The sequence below is a fragment of the Neovison vison genome, chromosome 1 (genome assembly GCF_020171115.1).
Source record: "Neovison vison isolate M4711 chromosome 1, ASM_NN_V1, whole genome shotgun sequence".
NCBI classification, from domain to species: Eukaryota; Metazoa; Chordata; class Mammalia; order Carnivora; family Mustelidae; genus Neogale; species Neogale vison.
This window is the reverse complement of record NC_058091.1, coordinates 32,978,194-33,001,081: the sequence shown is the minus strand read 5'-3', so window position 1 is coordinate 33,001,081 and position 22,888 is coordinate 32,978,194. Positions and strand designations below refer to the sequence as shown.

Genomic DNA, 22,888 nt, shown 5'->3' with positions numbered 1-22,888 from the left:
CCTTAGCGATTCGGGGTCTCTTCTGATTCCATACAAATTTTAGGATTATTTGCTCCAGCTCTTTGAAGAATGCCAGTGGAATTTTGATCGGAATGGCATTAAAAGTATAGATTGCTCTAGGCAGTATAGACATTTTAACAATGTTTATTCTTCTGATCCAAGAGCATGGAATGGTCTTCCATCTATTTGTGTCTTCTTCAATTTCTTTCATGAGTGTTCTGTAGTTCCTCAAGTACAGATCCTTTACCTCTTTAGTTAGGTTTATTCCCAGGCAGCTTATGGTTCTTGGTGCTATAGTAAATGGAATTAATTCTTTAATTTCCCTTTCTGTATTTTCATTGTTAGTGTATAAGAAAGCCACTGATTTCTGCACATTGACTTTGTATCCTGCCACGTTGCTGAATTGCTGTATGAGTTCTAGTAGTTTGGGGGTGGAGTCTTTTGGGTTTTCCATATAAAGAATCATGTCATCTGCAAAGAGAGAGAGTTTGACTTCTTCATTACCAATTTGGATACCTTTTATTTCTCTCTGTTGTCTGATTGCTGTTGCTAGGACTTCTAATACTATGTTGAACAAGAGTGGTGAAAGTGGGCATCCTTGTCTTGTTCCTGATCTCAATGGGAAGGCTGCAAGCTTTTTCCCATTGAGGATGATATTTGCTGTGGGTCTTTCATAGATAGATTTGATGAGGTTCAGGAATGTTCCCTCTATCCCTATACTTTGAAGCGTTTTAATCAGGAACGGATGTTGGATTTTGTCAAATGCTTTTTCTGCATCAATTGAGAGGACCATGTGGTTCTTCTCTCTTCTCATTCTTGTGCAGAGGCCATCCTAATTGTCTCTGTATCATTCCAATTTTAGTGTATGTGCTGCTGAAGCTAGCACTGCCTTTTTTGTTTTTAAATGAACATTTGAAATGATCCATTTTCTTTCATTTTTAGACAATCAGCTATACTTTTTTTTTTAACTTTTTTTGGTGATTCACCTGTAGTTTGCAGTATACACTTGCAAATAATCCAAGTCTACTCTCAAATGACACTATATCATATACAGTATGTATATATTGTGTGTATATACATACACACACACAGCTAACCCTTAAGCAACATTGATTTGAACTGCATGGGCCTGCTTATACTCGGATTTTTTACACTACAGTATTAGAAATATATTTTCTCTTATTATTTTCTCTCTTTCTTTCTTTCTTCTTTCTTTTTCTCTCTTTTGGAGTATTTTTTTTTTTTGTAATTTTATTTTATTTTTTTCAGTGTTCCAAGATTCATTGTTTATGCACCACACCCAGTGCTCCATGCTATATCTACCACAAAGCTCACCCAAACCCCTGACCCCCGCCCCTCCAAAACCTCGGGTTGTTTCTCAGAGTCCACAGTCTCTCTTATGATATTCTTAATAGCACTTTGTTCTCTCTAGCTTACTTTACTATAAGAATGCAGTATATAACACATATAACTTGCAAAATGTATGTTAATTGACTATTTTTGTTAATGGTAAGGCTTCCAATCAATAGTAAGTTATTAGTAGTTAAGTTTTGAGGGGTCAAAAGTTATAGACAGATTTTTAAATGCATGGTAGTTGGTTCCTCTGACCCCGTGTTGGTCAAGTGTCAATATACACAATATATATAGTTATACACATGCACACACATGTATAGTATATATATTTAATAGACATATTGTTGCTATTATTATTTTGAACAAACTATTATCTGTTAAATCAATTAAGGACTTGAGAAATAAGCATTTTTATTTTACTTTTGCTTATTCTTTCTCTGATGCTCTTCCTTTATGTTCTTTTTTTAAAGTTTCTGATCTATAGAATTTTCTTTCTTTCTGAAGAACTTTTTTTTTTAAAGATTTTACTTATTTATTTGACAGACAGAGATCACACGTAGGCAGAGAGGCAGGCAGAGAGAGAGGGGAGGAAGCAGGCTCTTTGTGGAGCAGAGAGCCTGATGTGGGGCTCAATCCCAGGACCCTGGGATCATTACCTGAGCCAAAGGCAGAGGCTTAACCCACTGAGCCACCCAGATGCCCCAGAACTTTTTTTTTTTTTTTTTTTTTTTTTTTTTTAACATTTCTTACAAGGCTGATCCACTGGCAATATTTTCTCAATTTTTGTTTGTCTCAGAAAGTATTTCTCCTTCACTTTTGAAGGATTATTTCTCAGGGTACAGAATTCTAGGTTGGTGGGTTGGTTGGTTGGTTTGTTTGCTTTTTCTTAGCACTTAAATATCTCACTCTCATTACTTGTGTGGTTTCTGAGGTAAAGCCAGATACAATTCTTTGCTTAGCTCTCCTATAGATAAAGTATCTTAGTCCTCTGGCTTTTTCAAGATTTTTTAAAATGTTTGCTCTTCTGGAGTTTGATATGAAGTGTCTAGGTGAAGGTTCTTGGGGATTTAACTTGCTTGATGTTCTATGAGCTTTCCATTTCTATGGTTTGTTTTCTAACATTACTCTTGGGGAAAATCTCAGTAATTATTTCCTTAGATAATTCTTTTGTCCTTTTTTCTCTTTATTCTCCTCTTTGTATTCCTTGTATGTGTATGTAACATCTTTTGTTGTTGTCCTACCGTCCTTGGATATTCTGTTCTTTTTCCAGTCTTTTTTCTCCTTGCTTTTCAGTCTTGGAAGTTTCTACTGAGATATCATTAAGGTTAGAGATTCTTTTTTCTCCCTGTCCAGGCTACTAATTAACTCATCAAAGTTATTCTTCAAGTCTCTGATAGTGTCTCTTTTATCCCTACCATTTCTTTTTTATTCTTTCTTAAAATTTCCATCTTTCTGCTTATAATGCTTATCTTTTCTTACATGCCGTTTACTTTATCTGTTAGGTCCTGGGCGGCTGGCTGGCTCTGCCATCAGAACATGCAACTCTGGATCTCAGGGTTATGAATTCAAGCCCCACACTGGGTGTAGAGATTACTTATCTGTTAGGTCCTTTAACATATTAATCATACTTATTTTAAATTCCAGTATGTCTCCAATACTCCTACCATATCTGAGTCTGCTTCTGATGTTTGGTCTGTCTTTTCAAATCATGAGAGTTTTTGCCTTATAATTTTCTATCACTGAACATGATGTAAAAGGAACTGCAATAAATGGACCTTTAGTAATGTGTTGGTAAAGTATTCATTGTTCTATGATTAGTGGGCCTATGCCTCTGGCTTGCGAACTTACCAAGTGCTTCTCAGTTTTCTGTACTGTTAGGTGGGACAAGTTGGCTAAAATGGGATAGAGTTGAACATTTCCCTTTGCCCAGGTTTAGGCTCTGAAAAAAAAAATCCCAACAACTTATAGTCTCAGGATATAGTAGTTTTTGAAGAGCAGGTCTTGTGAAGAACAGAATGCTCTGGGATATTTCAAAATGATTCCTTTCCCTCTTTCCATGCCAGAAAGTAGAGGGGAGTTTTCTCAAATATTTACTGTGAGGACCTAGTAGAGTTCCTGATGGTAAAACTCTCAAAGTTGGGGACCTTTCTTAGGACTCCCTGGAGTTTTTAACTCTCAGACTTATTCATACCCAGTTTACAGCAATTTGTCAATTTAAAGTTTAGATTTTCCTGTCCTGGTACTATCCTGCAGAGATTTTTGCTCCAATAAGTTGTGATCCACTTCTGTCTCTCCAATTTTGGGTGATTGATTTTTCAGTTTGATCAATTTTTTACTTGTTGTTTGGACGAGTGATGATTTCCAAGTTACATGCCAGACTGGAAAGTAGAATTCCCATCTAATTTTTTAAAATCTGGTTTTGCTGTTTCTTAAAATGAAATTAAAATCTAGGGCTGTTCTTGAGATATTAAATATAAATGATAAGTTTCCCTTTTATTCTACAGCTCCCTTGTATGAGTAGTCCTTCACAAATACACCACCCCCTTTCATGTGTGGGTTTCATTTTTTAACTTTCTCTTTAAAAGGTTATTAAAGATCAATGAGGGCAGCTAAGCTGATGATGGCTAGTAAGAGGCTTGGATAGTATACTGATAAATCCTCGTTCTTTGGAGCTAATTATTTTTGTGTAGGAGGGGGATTTATTTGTATGAAAATTTCTACTCACAGGGTTACACTTTTTCCATTATCTTACATTTACTAAAATGTCTAGTGATTCATTGGTTAATTCCATAAATCTTCCTGAATTTATACACATTTTGGAGTATCACTCATATATTGTCAATGCACCATGATTCAGTCTAATATTCTTTAATCTAATGAGGTTTATTTGCCTTATGAAGATATCCTCTACTTATGACACCCAGAAAGTGAAAGATGTATTTTTGAATAGCTTCTTACTTAGCACAGGCTTTTTGGATAAACCATTTCTCTGGGAGATAGTATAGCTTCATAGGCAAGAGCACATTTTCAGGAAGCAGATCTTTATTAACTATATAATGACTCAGTTTCCCCAACTTTCCTCAATCATATGATGACTCGGTTTTATCAAGCAGGACTTACAAAGAAAGCACTTATGTAATGTTTAAAATCTCATTTATAAAGTGTTTTAAACTGAGTGAGACATGTGGTGAATACTTAATGGATATTAATTATCAGTAATTATGACAGTAATATGGGTATAGCCAGGTTGGTAAGAAATCAGTGGCAAAACACTCAGGATTAACCTGGTATCTTGGGCCTAGAAAGATGGAGCTTTTACATATTGATTTATTCAGCAAATATTTATTATGTGTCAGACACTGTATTCCATGCTGGGGTTATAAATAACTGTGTTATAATTTGATTGTTTTAAAAGAGACACATAAAATCTACTCTGGAAGCACAGTGCAGGGATTAATTAATTCTGTCTAGGAGAGTCACAGACGACTTCACAAAGGAAAAAGGCATTGGAATTAGTTCTCTAGAGATGTGCAGGATTTAGCTAAGGAAAGAATGAAGAAAAGATAAAAAGAGACTTTCCAGGGAGACAGCACAGTGTGAACAAGAGAATGAGGCATGAAAGTGTCTGGGGTGTTAAGAAGATAATGGATAGATTGGTTTTCCTGACTGTTTGGCAGAGTATAGAGGGGAAATGGTAAGCAATGAGTCTGGAAAAAATCAGTTGAGGACACATTATGAAGGACTTTTCAATGCTTTGCAAAAGAGCTTAAGTTAAGACAATAAGAAGTTAATTGGGAGTCCCACATGTATTGTTCTTCTGTTCAATCAGTCATTAATGTATTCATTCCTTCAAGGAGTACTTACGAACAGTTACTAAGTGCCAGACCCATTCTAGGCACTGGGAAATGGGCAGTAAGCAAAAGATAAATGCCTTTCCCTTATAGTCCTCACACTACTATGAAGTAGAAGACAATGAGCAAAAATAAAATAAAATATACAGTTATCAATGGCAATAAATGCTAATGTGAAAAATAAATCCAAGAAGAGAGATAAGCAATGTTGAAGGAAAATTTGCAATTTTAGCTATGATGGCCGAAGAAGATATTGGTTAAAAGGTAACCTTCCAAACCTGGAAAAGGAAGGAACTGAACCATGTAGATATCTGGAGAGAGCAAGTGGGAAGGTCTTGAGGTAGAAGAGTGCCTAATATGGCTGGGGAGCAGCAAGAAGACCAGTATTTCTGGAGCAGACTAATCAACAGAGAAAGAAGTTAAAAACAAGGCAGAAAGATGATAGAGGATTGAGGTAAGAAATGCAGATTACAAAGGACCTTGTGAGCCGTTTTTAGAATTACATTTTAGTCTGAGCAGAGAATGACGTGACCTGACTTCTATTTTAAAAGGATCACTCTGACTGCTATGCAGAGAGTGTGGAATGACTGCTAAGCTAGAGTGTGGGGGAGGTGAAGGGTAGAGTTAGGGAGGATAGTCAGGAAACTCCTGGAAGAATCAGGCAAGAAAGGATAATGGCTTGAGTGGTAGTGGTAGAAAATGTGACAAAAGAAAATGATCTGGAAACATTTAGAGCAAGAGCCATGGGGTTTCATGATGGGTCAACTTGACTGTGAGGCATTACAGAAAGTATTCATCTTGGCTTGAGTTTTCAGCCAGTTTCATCTTACTTCCTCTTCCCTCATTTCTGTCTTCCTACAAACTTGTAAACTTGATCAGATTATTTCCTTCCTTTAAGTTTCTACCACTGTCTTTTCTAGTCCTTTTCATCTGAGGTTGTCTCTGGGAAGGTTGAATGCTTCCTGTCTCATCACAGCCTTAAAGACAACTTTGGGTATTTCACTGCAAGTCAGTATGTGGAAAGAAACTATGTATAATAAAAATTTTTAAGAATATAATGCAAAAGCAAGTAAAAAATATACGTGGTTTATAAAGTACTTATAGTAATACTTGTTAAACTGTACTTCATTTTCTCTAAGAGGTTAAATAAAGTCTTGTTAGGAATTCTGTACTCTTCCCTTAAAGTAAACTTCTGCATTCTCTCTCCTTGGTGAAAATCATATAATCTATTTCAAGAAGATAGTTTCCCCCCCTGAAGAAGATACAATTCTGACAGACTAATAGGCTCTCCTCTATTTACTAAGGAACACATTCATCTCTGTAGAGTTCAACTTGATAACACCTAAGGGCAAATCCAAGTTTTATGGCTCCTGAAGTTTACAACTTTGGGAGACCCTCTTTAGGAAAACAACTGCATAATTATGTATGTGATTTTTAGCACTCCTCTCAGAACCTTGGAGGATAACTGTATAAATGAGGACCTAAATTATGGTTCATTAGCAACAGAGTAAACCTGATTCTAGTGATACCCTTTTACCAGTTCCCCAATTCACTAAGGATTAATCTTAGTCTGATCATTTCTTCATAGGATCCATGAAACTTTGGCCTGGGAGACTGCTCTGATCTGAGCTGGTCTATGATTTAGAAAGAAAGTTGTTATGCAGTGTAGGGGTATTTGGGTACTGTAGATTGTAAATCAGAATGATTCTTCAAAATTGCTTCACTATCATTTTCCCATTCTTAAATAAACATCCTTTGATATGGAATCATTTTTAAAGCTTTATCTTTCCATGCAATGAAAATTATTTTCACATCTCTCTTCAAATGAAAAACTGACATGCTTTTCAATTTGGGCATGATTTCCAACTCTTAAACGTTCCAATCTTTAAACTTATTAAATAGCCATATATATAAGAAATATCCAAAAACAAAACAAAACAAAACACTGCTGAGAAATTACATTTTACTGTCAGTGTGTTCTCCATACCTGCTCTACATAATTTCTGTTCTTTTCAGAGAAAACGGTTATACACCCTACAACATAGGAAATCATACAGGGCAAGTTAGTATCCCTAAAGCACCAGGTAAGTTCTTGCCTCCCATGAAGTAGTATCTCAGGGGTGGCTGCAGACTTTTGTGGTTTCCATCAAGAAATGCTGCTGAGGCTATTCATCTGTATGCACCACTAAAAAATATTTTTACCATTGATTTTCCTCTGGCATTGATTTACCACCTGACGCCATCAATAATGAGGTTTGTCGGCTGATTTCTTGGGCTGTCTGGGAATTTTTTTTTTTTTTCTTTCTTCTTTTTTTCCTCCTTTCTTTCTTTCTTTCTTCTTCTTTTTTTTTTTCTTCTTCTTGCTGACAGAAGAGTTGCTGGTAACAAGTAGTAAGTGAAGCAGGAAGAAAGGCTGATAATTTGAAGTAGGAAATTTGCAACCAACCCATCAACTCCACTAAGCCATTTCTCCCAGCCCTTTCTCCCCTCCCTCTTATTACCTATCATTTTATTACTTGATGGGAAGTCTTCCATCGGGTTGGCCTTCTGAGTATTGCTATTTTTCAGTTTGGTATGCATTGGAATGCAAATTAAATGGGACAATTATCTGTGGTAAAGTGTTTTCTTGATGCTTGGAAGAATGCTTTTTCTTTTGCTTCCCTTAAAAATTTGAAGGCATCTAAAAAGCTGATTCAACTCAAGTACTTAGTGAGAAACCAATTCTGTAAACTATGCCACTTTCATTTATTGAAGTTAGCCCATGTTTGGGCCTAAAGGGAGAATTTTCTGAAACACATGTCTATTTTACTGTGGCAGAATGCTTTCCTTTACAAAGCAATAATATGGTGAAAAAAGTAGAAAGTAGATAGTCAGCATTCCCACATCCCTTGTAAAATAAAATGAAAATGCAGATACCCTTCTGTCAAGGTCCTGATCCTGGACAAAATTATATACCAAAATTTGACAAAGCACGTTCTGGGAGATATATATTCATTATTATGCATGAACTTAACTAAATATTGATCACTCTGAGTGAAACAGATGGAAACAGTCATTTTTCTGGATTCCAGATATTGAATTATGAGAGGTCAGGGGAAAAATTCTCACTGATAGGTCAAGATAAAATAATTTTAAAAAACAAGATAAGAAAAGATATGATTTTATGTATGATGTAGCTATTTAAAAGTAAGTCTCTTTTCTTGTCTCCATACATGTTTAAAAGCTTCAACCGTAATAGATGAATTTTATTGAAAACATAGATTAGACACGAAGAATTCCTAATATTTTGCTCTTTTATTAAGAATGAATATAACCATCTGTTTCAATTAATTATATGCATTTATTTCAAAAGATTTTTACACATTCATTGTCTTTTAATTAGTTATCAATTTTACAACTTAATATTTGTTTGAACTATATACTTCCATATGTAATTTCATTTAGTACACATTTGCATCACTTATGTGAAAGATGATCCCTGGAATTGCATAACACACAACCTAGACAACCATATGAGCATGTTCTATGGCCCTGATATACTCAGAAGAAGAACTGATGAGTCATTGGGTATTTAAATACTTGGTTTCACTGAAGACTGTGAGATTGTTCTTGAGACCAACATTTGCCCTCCTACCAACACTTAATACTATCCTATTCTCTAGTTTAGAGCACCATTTAATGTATTCTTTCTGTTGTTTGCCATTCATGTGAACTATGTCATGTGGTCTTCTACTTATTTGAAGTTACTGGTTTTCTTTGGTGTTAGAACCTAACTACTTTTTATCTCCTCAGGGTTTCTCACAGTCTCATATTAGGTTCCAGGACCTACCATCCCTGTTCCTTCTAAGGCTTCTGCTTTGAATTTAGAGGAGAAAAATTGACTTAATAAGCTAATTCTATATCACCATTATTTTGAAAACATTCATTGTCCAGTGTGTGTGTGTGTGTGTGTGTGTGTCTGTGTGTATTAAATTTGAATCTGCCTGGGTAATCTTATTTTTTATTTGAACTGTGTTTTTCACTCCACTTCAATTCTACTTCAAAAGGAGACACTTGTTTTGAATGTTCTGAATATCTTCTGCATTCTTCTGAATCCCCTTAGATGTGTTGTTTTCTTTGTCTAGGTATTGGGTCTCAGGTCCAGTTGCTTGGATGCAATAAGCAGCAACAATCCAATTATTGAGGGTAGATACAGGAGCCAATTCATTTGCCAAGTGATCCTCCCATCTAAAGGCAACAGAACAGAGTTTCTTTACTCCCAATATCTGGAAAGACTTAAGTTCTCCCAGCCTCCATCCCAGGAAACATTTAGTGATCCCGGTCAACATCTTCCCTGGCATAGAGGCCAGGTTGATCATACTTGCAGGGATGCTCATGGCAGATTCCCCACCCATTCTCTCACACGTTTATAGATTGCTGAAGGCCAAGCAATAGTCAGGGGGAGAGAAAATTTAAGAGGGAAGGTACAACAGGGTCAAATGCTGAAAGAAATTTTTTTTTTTAAGCAATCTGAGAACTTAAAAAAAATCTTTGAAGTTTGGCATTTTGGGGGTGATTCATGCTCTGTAGTAATCTCATAAGATTTTAGGAAAAAAGGAAAGGTATTAGAATGAGGAAATAAAAACTGTTAATAAACACTGTTCTTTCTTTGGGATTTCTGGTAAATATGATAGACAGGTTAAAAATGTGCAGACGGCTAGAGGTAGATATAGGTCAGGGGTCAAGAGATGTTTTTAATTTCCTTGATGGGAGATCCTGAATATATTTATACAGGTGGAACTAGGAGGGAGAGCACTTGGAAATATAGGAGAGAGAGGGAGTGCCAAGAACACATAGTTCCGAGGTTAGTGGTAGGAACTCATAATAACTAAGGTGAAAGAATCCATCTTAAACTGAATAAAAGACACTTCTGAGACAGCTGGGAATGAGGTCAGAGTGAGTAAAATTGCAAAGAAATTTATAGATATGGGGACAATAAATTGAGGAAATCACATGCAGTCTGTTTTCTTAGTAAAGTATGAGGCAGGGTCATTGGCAAAGAAAAATGAAGATTTATAATGGGTGAAGCAAGGATGTGCTAGTGCTACCTAGTAGAACTAATTGCTAGATTTTCAGGAATTTTGCAGCCAGTTGTTAAACATGCCCATTATTATAGTGTAAATAACATAAATTTAAAGTTAAAGTACATTAAAACAAAGGTAATACTCAACATATATCACTTCCTAATTATTGTTAACGTTTTACTATTATCTATGCATTTATTTGCATCTATTGTGTCTGAGAATAGATATGAAATGATATCTGGTGGAAATATCATGAAAAACATGCTGTTTATTACACATTTCTTCCCTACTGTTTGGTGATGTCACATAGGACCTTGATATGGCCCCACTGGGAGTATTCGCGGCTTGAAAATCAGCAAATGCTATGGATTAAGGTTTTTTGTTTGTTTGTTTTATTTTTCAAAGAGCTATTGATTGAACATATTCTGGCAAACACCATTATAAAGCTTTTGAGGATAACAGTATTTTGAATGGGTACTCTGGAGAACAGAAAGCAGCTGACAACTGATAGATTAAAGAGGACCAAAGCCCAGTGGGTCAGGTTGAAGTTAGTGAATACATTTTAAAGGCAATGTATCCCACAAGCAACCCAGGTGTAAAAACAGCAAAAGTGTTGGGCTGAGTTCTTGGGTGCAGTGTCCGAGGTAAATGGATGGGAGAGGTTGATATGGAGCATCTTGAGGTCTCAGCTAGTTATAGACAGAGTAGAGAATCTAAGAGGAAGCTGGGAGAAAAGAGTGGTGGTATGCAACCAGAAACCTCAATGAGGGGGAAGCCTGTGTACAGCAAAAACGATGTAGAGGAAAAATAAACAGAATATAGAATTGTAATGAAAGACTGAGATTTTGGAATTTATTACTTCAGTTAGAGTCATTTCCAGCCCCTGGGTGTGATGGTGCTTATGAGTTTATTCATAATCATGGGTATAGCGGGATTAGCAGAAGAATCACAAGTTTAGATTACTGCAGGAGTTGATCATATGGGCTGAAGGTACCAGGTATGATGGCAGGAATTAAGGAAATTTACTTAAATAATAATAGTGGAGAAATAGGTATCATGTTGAAGTCAGAGTGAAGAACTCCTTTGTGCTGGCTTGAGTAGCTCTGAGTTCCTTGTATGCAAGTAACTCATTCAGTGAGAATGGCTTCTGTGGAAATATATAGGTAAGGTTATTTCCAGTCAGTGTCATCCTTGGGCAATAGCTGCACTGGATACAGAAAGTATATTAAAGTGTATAAAGAAAATATATTTTAATGTAAAAACATTTGTAATGTTTTGCAAAGTATAATTTGCTTATAGTGTTTCTTTCTTTCTTTTTTTTAAGGATTTTCTTTATTCATGAGAGATAGAGAAAGGGAGACAGAGGCAGAGGGAGAACCAGCCCCCCCATGGATTAGGGAGCCCAACGTGGGGCTTGGTCTCAGGACCCTGGATCACAACCTGAGCCAAAGCAGAGCTTAACTGACTGAGCCATGCAGGCGCCCTGCTTATAGCATTTCTGATAAAACTGACCCATAGTTGTGCTAATGGGTTGGGACAGTGGCAAGGATGTTTTATTTTAGAAAGGTCTATTTTTTCTAACCTGCTCATTCCCCACCTCTTCAGGCACTGCAGAGGTACTTTTTCTTTTGGTCTTTTGCATTTTTTAAACAATTAAGGTAATGTTCCACTTATTTTTCTCTTTCAAAATCTTAAGCATTTTCAAGTTCTTGTTATTATGGCATAATTTCCAGAATTTATTTTAGTACTTGCTATGTTTCATTCTTTTTACTATTCCCTCTAAGTGTCAATTTCCTCTTCTACCCTTACTAAGGGCATCATATTGAGCTCTGTAAAACATTAGCTCTCAATTTTGTCTTTCATTTTTTATAAAGAGTATATATAAAAGATCATTTTATCCCTTAGTATTGCACCCTCTTGTAGCAGTTTTAGCCATTATTTTTGTTTTGAATTTCAATGTTTTGAAAATAGACACTTAGCTCATATTTCTTAATGATGCACTCTTCAAAATGTATGTGACATCATTGAACATGTATATTTGTAATAATAAATTTTTGAAAAACTTCTGTCTAAATCTCTTGCTTGGTGCTACTTAACAGGGAATCAAAACCCAGAAGTATAACAACAGCTTATTTTCTTTCTACATTTTCTCATTTATTATAAACAGAGCCATGGTTTTAACAAGGGCCAATGGCTTAACCCAAAGGATTGATCTGGGACCCTTTGATAGGTCAGTACATGCATATCAAAGACATCTATCCCTCAAATCTCATTAGCAGAATGTTTCTTACACAAGGCTGTACAAAGATGGAGAAGAAAGTCATCCTTGAGTGTGTCTCTGTGTATGAATTTATAAGAAATAATCTCTCTCTTTTCTATACACACTTAAATTCTATGTTATTCTCTACCAGAAGGTAAACACTTAAATCTTATCATTTAGTCATTCATATTTCTATGTTGTTTGGTCTAATCTTTTGTCATTGCTATCTGAAAAAGGTGGGAGTTTTAATAAGCCATCAGAGAAAAGCAAGTAGTTTTAAAGTCCAGGAAAGTGTGGGTGAAACCTTGGGAAATTTGGCCATCAACATAGTGTCAGATGCTTCAAGAGTAATGGTTTCCCCTTCATAGTTATGGGAGGCAGTTTGATACAGTGGAAAGGTAACAGAATTGGGGGTCTCACAGTTGTGAATCTTGGCTTCACCTTATTCTATGAACTTCAGGAAAGTATTTAACCTTTCTAAACCTGAGATAGGATCTAAAGTTTGGAAATAATTATATTTGTCCCAGCTGCTTTTGAAAGTATTATATGAGATATTCTATTAAAAAAAACTTGCAGTGTAGCTGATAGAGAGTAGATCTTCAATAAATATGGGTTCCCATGTCTATAGTGTTTAAGAGGTAAAAAATCGATGTGCTTTGCAATGTTTAGCAAGAGCTAAAAAATTATAGTATCTATAGATATAATTTCTAAAATTTGAATTAGATTTTCAAAATTCTAACAAACTGGAAGTCTTGAAATAAGTAGTATTTACAATTCAGATTTCTTAAAAGCGCATGGGAAGTTTAAGAAATACTTATGGTGAAAACAACAAACTATTAATAAAAAAGAAAAATGATACTTCTTTAATATTCTAGGTAAAATAGCCATCACAGCTGAATTGGTAATATATTTTTCTTATGAAGTGTTTGCTGCTTTATTCTTATCTCTGGGAAAATATCCAGTTATCTTCACCAGATTATTAAACCATAGGTTTTTATTTTTGAATCTTAGTTTTTAAATTATAAATTATTTCAATGTTTCAAAGATTATCACTTAGAATCTTAATAACCTAATAACTGCTGTGGATATTACTAAAATATTTTACTTTATGCTCTACTATTGTCCTCTGCTAGTTTAAAATCTTAATGTGTCATAATAAATTATTTTCTCCTTTTGTTTCAAATACCTACCAAGATAATCATCATGTACTATTGGTTAGTTTATTTAATGTTACTGAAGATGATTTATTATACACGTTTTATATTTTCTTATGTGTGCTCTTTCCATCAAACAATGCTTTGATATTAAAAATTGCTATCAGAAATTAAACATAATTAATGACACAGTACTTTTTTGAGAAGTAGAGAGGAAACATATACTTTAACTTTTCAGTAAAATAATTCTTAATTGAAGGTTTTAGTTTTTATATTATTTTTGTTCAAAGAATGAATATTAATTACAATGTTTTATAGAAAAGTTTACTGCATCTTCTATGTAAATAACCTCACCATTAGAAACCAGATATATTTGGAGAGTGATTCAAGATGGTGGCATAGGAAAATTTTGATTCGCCTCCTTCTATGGACACAACAAATTTACATTTACATATAGAATAATTTCCTCTGAAAAAGACCTAAAAATTGGATGCACAGAGCCTCCACAACAAAGAATAAAGGGACAAAAAAAAAAAAAGAATAAAGGGACAGAATGGAAATGAGTAGGAGAAGGAATAACAACCTTTCATCAAACAAAAACAAAATCCATCTTAGGCACAAAGACCCATAATTGCAGGGAATATCAAAAGTAAGGAACTTTACCCTGAGAAGTGAGGAGCAAATATGCACACCAAGCACTCAACCCCTAGATCCTTCACAAGAGAGATAAGCCCCCAAAACAACTGGCTTTGAGAACCAATGGGATTACATCTAGGGAATCTATACGACTATAGAAAACAGAGAACCTTCATTTAAAAGGCTTCTGTACAGACTTACTTGCCACGGGACCCAAAATAAAAACTCTAGTTTGAAAGCAACTAAACCATATGTGGAGGCCACTTCCTGATCTTAAAACATCTGTTGGTGAGTCAAGAACTTGTTGGAACTTTTTCTAAGGACAGAGACCTTGTTGGACACCACTTTTGCAATAATTGTAACTTTCTAATACCAGTACTGGAAGTTGCTCCTTTGGAAATCTTCTTCTAACATGTTAGTACAAAAAGGGGTGCCCCACTGAGGGCCCCATCCTACCATGTGCCACAGGCACATGTCAGGTCACCTGCCACAGGATAGCCAAATGAGAGCCCATTCCAACCCCATGCTGCATCTTCAGTCTTACCAGAGAAAACACATGCACCCATATAAGGCATGCTCCTCGAGTGTCTGGCTCTGGTGGCCATGGATGATAGCATTTTTTGAGCCTCATGGAACATCTCCTACAGGAAGCCACTCCTTCAAAACAAGGAGAGGTAAATTATTATCTACCTAATATATAGAAACAAGCAAAATGAAACAGATCCAAATGAAAGAACAAAACAAAACCCCAGAAAAAAGATCTTAATAAAACAGAGATAAACAATCTACCTGATAAAGAGTTCAAAGTAATGATCACAAAGATGCCTACTGAACTTGTGAGAAGAAGGGATAAATGAAGTGATAACTTAAAAAAAAAGATATAAAATATAGTAAAGTACCAAATAGAAGTTATAGAACTGAAGAATATAAGAACTGAACTGACAAACATACCAGAAGGATTCATTCACCAGTAGTATACTGGATAAAAGAGAAGAAGAACAGATCAATAAGCTGGAAGACAAAATAAAGGAACTCACCCAGACAGAGCAGCAAAAAGAGAAAATAACTTTAAAAACTGAAGATAACTTAAGGGATCTTTGAAACATCATCAGAAAGAATAATATTCACATTATAGGGGTTCCAGAAGAAGAAGAGAGAAAAGGGGGCAGAAAAAATTACTTGAAGATATAAAATGGCTAAAAACTTCCTAAATCCAGGAAAAAAAAAACAGAAAACAAAAACAAAACAAAACAAAAAACGACAAAAAAAAACCCCAGACAGATGGATCCGGGAATCCAAAGAGTCTCAAATAATAGGAATCCGAAGAGATCCACACCAAGATACATTATAAATAAAATGGTAACAGTTAAAGTACACACTGAGCTAAGTTTAAAAGCAGAAGAGAAACCAACTTGTTACATTCCAGAGAAACTCCATAAAACTATTAGCAGATATTTCAGCAGAAACTTTATAGACCAGAAGAGGGTGGCATAACATATTCAAAGTGCTGAAAGGAAAACAAAACAAAACTTCCAGCCAATGATTCTCTGCCCAGTGAAGTTATCATTCAGAATTGAAGTTACCATACACACATGCACACAATTCAAAATGGATGAAAGACCAAAATGTGAGACAGGAAACCATCAAAATCCTAGTGGAGATCAAAGGCAGTAACCTCTTTGACATCTGCTGTAATGATATCCTACTAGATATGTCTCCTGACACAAGGGAAACAAAAGCAAAAATAAAGTTTTAGTACTCCATTAAGATAAAAAGCTTCTGCACAGTGAGGGAAACAATCAACAAAACTAAAAGATAACCTATGGTATGGGAGAAGATATTTGCAAATGACATATCTAATGAAGATCATTATCCAAAATATACAATAACTTATACAACTTAATACCCAAAAAATAAATAATCCAGTTAAAAAATGGACAGAAGATATAAATGGACATTTTTCCAAAGAAGATATCTGCATAGCTAACAGACGGATGAAAAGATGTTCAACATCACTCATCATCAGGGAAATACAAATCAAAACTACAATAAGGTATCACCTCACATCATAGGAAATGACAGGTGTTGGTGAAGATTTGGAGAAAGAACCCTCTTCGACTTTTGGTGGGAATGTACATGGTGCAGCCACTCTGGAAAACAGTATGGAGGTCCCTTAAAATGTTAAACATTGAACTACTCTATGATCCAGGAATTGCACTACTAGGTATTTAACCAAAGATACTAAAATATTGATTTCAAGGGGTACATGCATCCCAATATTTTTCGCAGCTTTATCAACCACAACCAAATTGTAGAACAGCTCAAATGTCCATCAACTGATGAATGGATAAAGAAGATGTGGTACACACCCACACCCCCCCACACACAGGAATATTAGTTAGCCGTCAAAAAGAATGAAATCTTGCCATTTGCAATGACATGGATGGAGGTAGAGAGTACTATGCTGTGTGAAATAAGATAGTTAGAGAAAGAAAAATACCATATGATTTCACTTTATGTGGAATTTAGGAAACAAAACAGATAAACATATGGGAAAAGAAAAGAGAGACAAATCAGGAAATAGACTCTTAGCTATAGTGAACAAAATGAGGGTTGTTGGAGAGGAGCTGGGTTGCAGAATGGGTTAATTGGGTGATGGACTGAGGAGGGCAACTACAGTGATGAGCACTGGATGTTGTATGTAAGTGAGGAATCACTAAATTCTACACCTAAAACAAACAAAACAAAGAAAAACAAAAAAGAAAAAGAAAAAAGAAAAAAATGGGGGGGGTGTAGATTAAGAGTTTTCCAGATAAGCAAACACTAAAGGAATTCATCACCACTAAACTGGCTTTACAACTTTACAAGAAATGTTAAAGGAATTTCATTAAGCTGAAAAGAAATGGCAATAATTAATAACAAAAAATACAAAAATAAAAATCTCACTGGAAAAGGTAAAGATATAGAAAAGATAACAAATTATTCACTTATAAAGCAAGAATAAGGGTTAAAAGGCAAAAGTAGTAAAGCTAAATGAAACTACAATAGTTAGTTAAGGGAAACATGCAACTGAAAGATGTAAAATGTCTGACACCTGGGTGGCTCAGTCAGTTGAGCATCTGCCTTCAGCCTAGGTCATGATCCCAGGGTCCTGGGATCAAGAGTCCTGCATCAGAATACCTAAAATAAAATCTTTTTTAAAAAATGGGTAAAATGTGATATCAAAATTATAAAATGTGAGATGAGGGGGTAAAAATGTGTTCAATTTAAGTTCCTTTTGACTTAAAACTAACCATTATATACATAGGACATTAAGTACAAACCTCTCAGTAACCACAAAACAAACACTGATAGTAAATATGCAAAAGAAAACAATAAAAGAATCTAACACTAAGGAAGGCTGTCAAACCAGATGAGAGAAAGAGAAGAAGAAAGGAATCAGAGAGAACCTGACTGGTTTCTCTCAGGAGAAAGTCAGGAAACAACAAAATGAGTAGAAGTACTTACCTATTAATAATTATTGAAATGTAAATGGACCAAATTCTCCAATCAAAACACATAAAATGGCTGACTCACCACAGAAATAAGAACACACACACACACACACACACACACACACCAAGAATACAAATAGACTGAAAGTAAAGGGATGGAAAAAGATGCTCCATTTTTTAGCAGTCATGTGTTAGACAACAAAATGCATCTCAATAAGGTCAAAACTAAAATCATATCAAGCATCTTTTCCAACAAGTATGGTATGAAATTAAGAATTAATCAGAAGAAAGAAAAATACTAGGAAAAAAACTCAAATATAGAGATTAAATAGCATGCTACAGAATAACCATTGGTTAATGAATAAACCAAAGGAGAATTTTTTAAAAGATTTTATTTATTTATTTGATAGAGAGAGATCACAAGTGGGCAGAGAGGCAAAGCAGAGAGCTCAGCACAGGGCTGGAGCCCAGGACCCTGAGATCATGACCTGAGCCAAAGTCAGAGGCTTAACCCACTGAGCCACATAGGCACCCCAAAGGAGAATTTTTTTTAAGAACCTACAAACGAATAAGAACAGAATTATGACATACCAAAATGTATGGGACACAGCAAAAACAGTTCTAGGATGAAGTTCATAGCAATACAAGCCTACTTCAAGAAACAAGAAAAATCCCCAATAAACCATCTATCCCTCCACCTCAAGGAACTATAAAAAGAAGAGCAAACAAAGCCCTAAGTTAGTAGAAGGAAGGAAATAACAAAACCAGAGGAGAAAGAAATGAAATAGAGACTAAAAAGACAAAAAATAAATGAAACTAAGAGCTGAATCTTTGGAGTGATAAATAAAACCGGCAAACTTTAGTTAGGCTAAAAAAAGAGAGTGCTGAAATAGAATTAGAAATAAAAGGGAAGCTACAACTGATACTACAAAAATACAAAAGATTCTAAGAAACTACTATGACCAATTATATACCAACAGAATAGACAACCTAGAAGAAATGAATAAATTCATAAACCACACAATTTCCCAAGATGAATCATGAAGCAATAGAAAATCTGATTAGACCAATTTCTAGTAAGGATACTGAAATAGTAATCAAAAACTTCAAAAACTTCCCAACAAACAAGTCCAATATCAGACAAATGCACTGGTAAATTCTACTAAACTTTAATACCTATCCTTCTCAAACTCTTCCAAAAAAATTGAAGAGGGTGGATGCTTCCAAACTCATAAGGCCAGCATAACTCTCATACCTAAAACAAACCCAAAGAACCATAAAAAAAGAAAATTATAGGCCAGTATCACTGATGAATATAGATGTAAAAATCCTCAACAAAACATTTGCAAACTAAATTCAACAATACATTAAAAGGATCATACAATGGTTAAATGGGATTTTTTTCGAAGGATGCAAGATTAGTTCAACTTTCACAAATCAATCAACATGCTCTATACCACATTAACAATACAAAAAATAAAATTGTATGATCTCCAAAGACAAAAAAAATTTGACAAAATTTAACATACATTTATGATAAAAAAAAACCTCTTAAGTGATTATAGAGGGAACATATCTCAACATAAAAAGGACAATATATGACTAAATCACAGCTGAGATTTTCAATAGTGAAAGACTGAAAACTTTTCCTCTAAGATCACGAACAAGACAAGGATGCTCACTTTGGCCATGTTTACGCAACACTGTATTGGAATTCCTAGCTATTGCAATAAGATAAGAAAAAGAAATAAAAGTCATCCAAATCGGAATGGAAGAAGTAAGACTATCATTACTTACAGATGATATAATACTATATATAGAAAATCATAAAGTCTTCCAAAAATGTTAGAACTAATAATTTAGTAAGTTTATAATATACAAAATTAATATACAGAATCCTGTGGTGTTTCTCTACACTAGTAACAAACTATTAGAAAGAAGAATTTAAAAAGCAATCCCATTTACAACTGCATCAGAAACAATAAAATACCTTGGCATGAATTTGATCAAGAAGTGAAAGACCTGTACACTGAAAGCTATAACACTGATGAAAGAAATAAATGGAAATATTTTCCTTGCTAATGGATTGGAAGAACTAGTTTTGTTAAAATGCACATACTATGCAAACAGCCTATATTTTCAATGCTATCTTTATCAAAATTCCAATAGAATTTTTTACAGAACTAGAACAGATAATCTTAAACTTGTATGGAACCACAAAGATCCCAAATAGCCAAAGTAATCTTGAGAAAGAACAAAGTACCACGTTCCCTAATCTCAAACTATACTACAAACAATATGGCATTGGCATAAAAACATATACGCAGATCAATAGAGCAGAATTGAGTGCCCAGAAATAAACACACACATACATGGACAATTAATTACTGCAAAGGAGCTAAGAACATGCAGTGGAGAATGGACAGTCTTTTAAGTTTGGTCTAGTGTTATGTTTGTGAATCTGTTGGCAAAGGCAAGTGAAACAAAAGCAAAATGAACAAATGGGACTACATCAAAGTAAAAAGCTTCTGTGCAGAGAAGAAATCCATTATCAAAACAAAAAGACCACATGGTACATATACACTATGGAGTATTATAGATGAATACCCAACTTTTGTATCAACATGGACAGGACTGGAAGAGACTATGCTGAGTGAAATAAGTCAAGCAGAAAGAGTCAATTATCATATGGTTTCACTTATTTGTGGAGCATAAGGTATAACACAGAGGACATGGGGAGATGGAGAGGAGAAGGGATTGAGGGAAATTGGAAGGGGAGGTGAACCATGAGAGACTATGGACTCTGAAAAACAATCTGAAGGTTTTGAAGGGGTGGGGGGTGGGAGGTTGGGGGAGCCAGGTGGTGGGTATTAAGGAGGGCACGTATTACATGGAGCACTGGGTGTGGTACATAAACAATGGATTCTGGTACACCGAAAACAAATGAAAAGAAATTAAAAATTAAAAATTAAAACAAACAAACAAAAACCAAAAAGACAATGCATGTAATGGGACAAGACATTTACACATCATATATCCAATAAAGTGTTAATACCCCAAATACTCAAAGAACCCATACAACTCAACAATAGAAAACCAAATAGCCCAATTAAAACGTAGGCAGAGGATCTGAATAGGCATTTTCTGAGGACAGACAAATGACCAAAGGTACATAAAAAAATGTTCAACATTACTAAGTATTAGGGGAATGCAAATCAAAACCGCAATGATACATCACTTCATATCTATTTGAACAGCTGTTATCAAAAAGAGAAGAAATAACAAGTACTGGAGAGCATGTGGAAAAAAGGGGACTGTTGTGCACTGTTGGTAGGAACGTAAATTGTTGCAGTCACTATGGAAAATAGTAGGGAGATTTCTCAAAAAATTAAAGCTAGATCTACAGTATGATCCAGTTATTCCATTTCTGGGTACTTACCTGAAAGATATGAAAACACTACTTCGAAAAGAGATGTGCACCTATATGTTAATTGTAGTATTATTTACATTAGCCAAGATACGAAAAAACCTAAATGTCCATCAATGGATGAGTGGATAAAGATATTTTACACACACACACACACAAGGGAATACTACTCATCCATAAAAAATGAAAATTTTCCATTTACAATAACAGGGATACACATTGAGTGTACAGATAGAGAAAGAAAAACACAATGTGATTTCATTCACGTGGAATCTTAAAAAAAAATACCAAAACAAATTTGTGAATACATAGAACAGATTGATGTTTCCTAGAGAGAAAGGGGATTACAGTTGGGTGCATTGGGCAAAGGGGGTTAATTGTATGGTGATGGATGGTAACTAGACTTTTGGTGGTGATCACTTTGTAGTATATGCAGATGTTGGATTATAATGTTGTGTACCTGAAACTATGTAATGATATATATTAATTTTACCTAAAAAAAAATGAAACCAGACCTATTTGTTTACCACATCTAGCACTGAGAATTACAAAATGACATGGTTTGTGGATTTCTTAAAAGTACATAATATGTAATCCTTCATTATCAAGTTTAACTGCCTTATAAATGAAAGTGTGTCCACAAATACAATTTTTTTTAAATAGAAAAAGTGACTGATTCTCCCAAGAAAAATAACAATAAAAGGAAATTGGGTGAATTTCTTTTGAACTTGTGAAGGAATCACAGTTAGCTTTGCTTTAAAACACTATTAGTTTCTGCCTATGATGTTTTAGAAAGTCTAAGCTTCTTTTATAGAAAACAGTCTTTTACTATAAAAGTATATAATCCTATTCTAGTGTTGGTTGCTAGGAGAACATTTGATGCAAATTAATCGGTAAACATCTAGCAGTCAGCTACCTGAGGAGAGGGGGAGTGGGAGAAACTTAGAAGCTGGCCAGTTTCCCTAAACTGCTGATGGGAACATGGCTGTCAAGGGCTTTTTATACATACCTGCAGCATCACACTGTGATATGAATTTTTTTTCTCTATCATTCTTCTAGGTAAGGAAGAGAAAAGAAAGCAGGAAACACTGGAAAGATAAATGAGGTCTATCTTACGAAGGTGAGCGTGAGTTTTTTTCTATTGAACTTTGGTAAAATAGCAAGGGTTCGATTAATTAATGATTGAAACAAATAAAGATTAGTGAGAATGGGTAGGATACCTAATACTACCCAAATATTTGTATTTAAATTTTTCTCTTCATCAGGTATCCTACTTAAAAACAATGTTTCTGTAAAGTACAACAATAACAACAACAAAATACTTTGGATATGAAAAAAAAAAGTGTTTTCTTTACCCTAAAATTTCATCTGGGACAAAATCCTTGAATATTGTAGAAAGAATTAAAGATAAATGCCCAATTATTTTAAAATAAAGATTGTGCTTTAAAATATCAACAAAATAAGAAATAAATTTACTTTCTAAAAATTTTAATGGAATTTAGGTGTGTCCCACAGAGATATCTAGACCACTGATTGGCATTCACACCTGTGGAAGCAAAGTGTCAATGCTGATAGAACTGAAAACGTTTACACACCAGGAAATGGTTACCTTGGTTTCCTGGACCTGGATTAATTGCTAACCGTAAGTTC

At 34.8% G+C, this 22,888-nt stretch overlaps 1 pseudogene; it reads right to left on the bottom strand.

Moving 5' to 3' along the window:
• Positions 1-787: 787 nt before the first annotated feature.
• On the bottom strand, positions 788-886 carry LOC122898225 (annotated as a pseudogene).
• Positions 887-22,888: the final 22,002 nt, after the last annotated feature.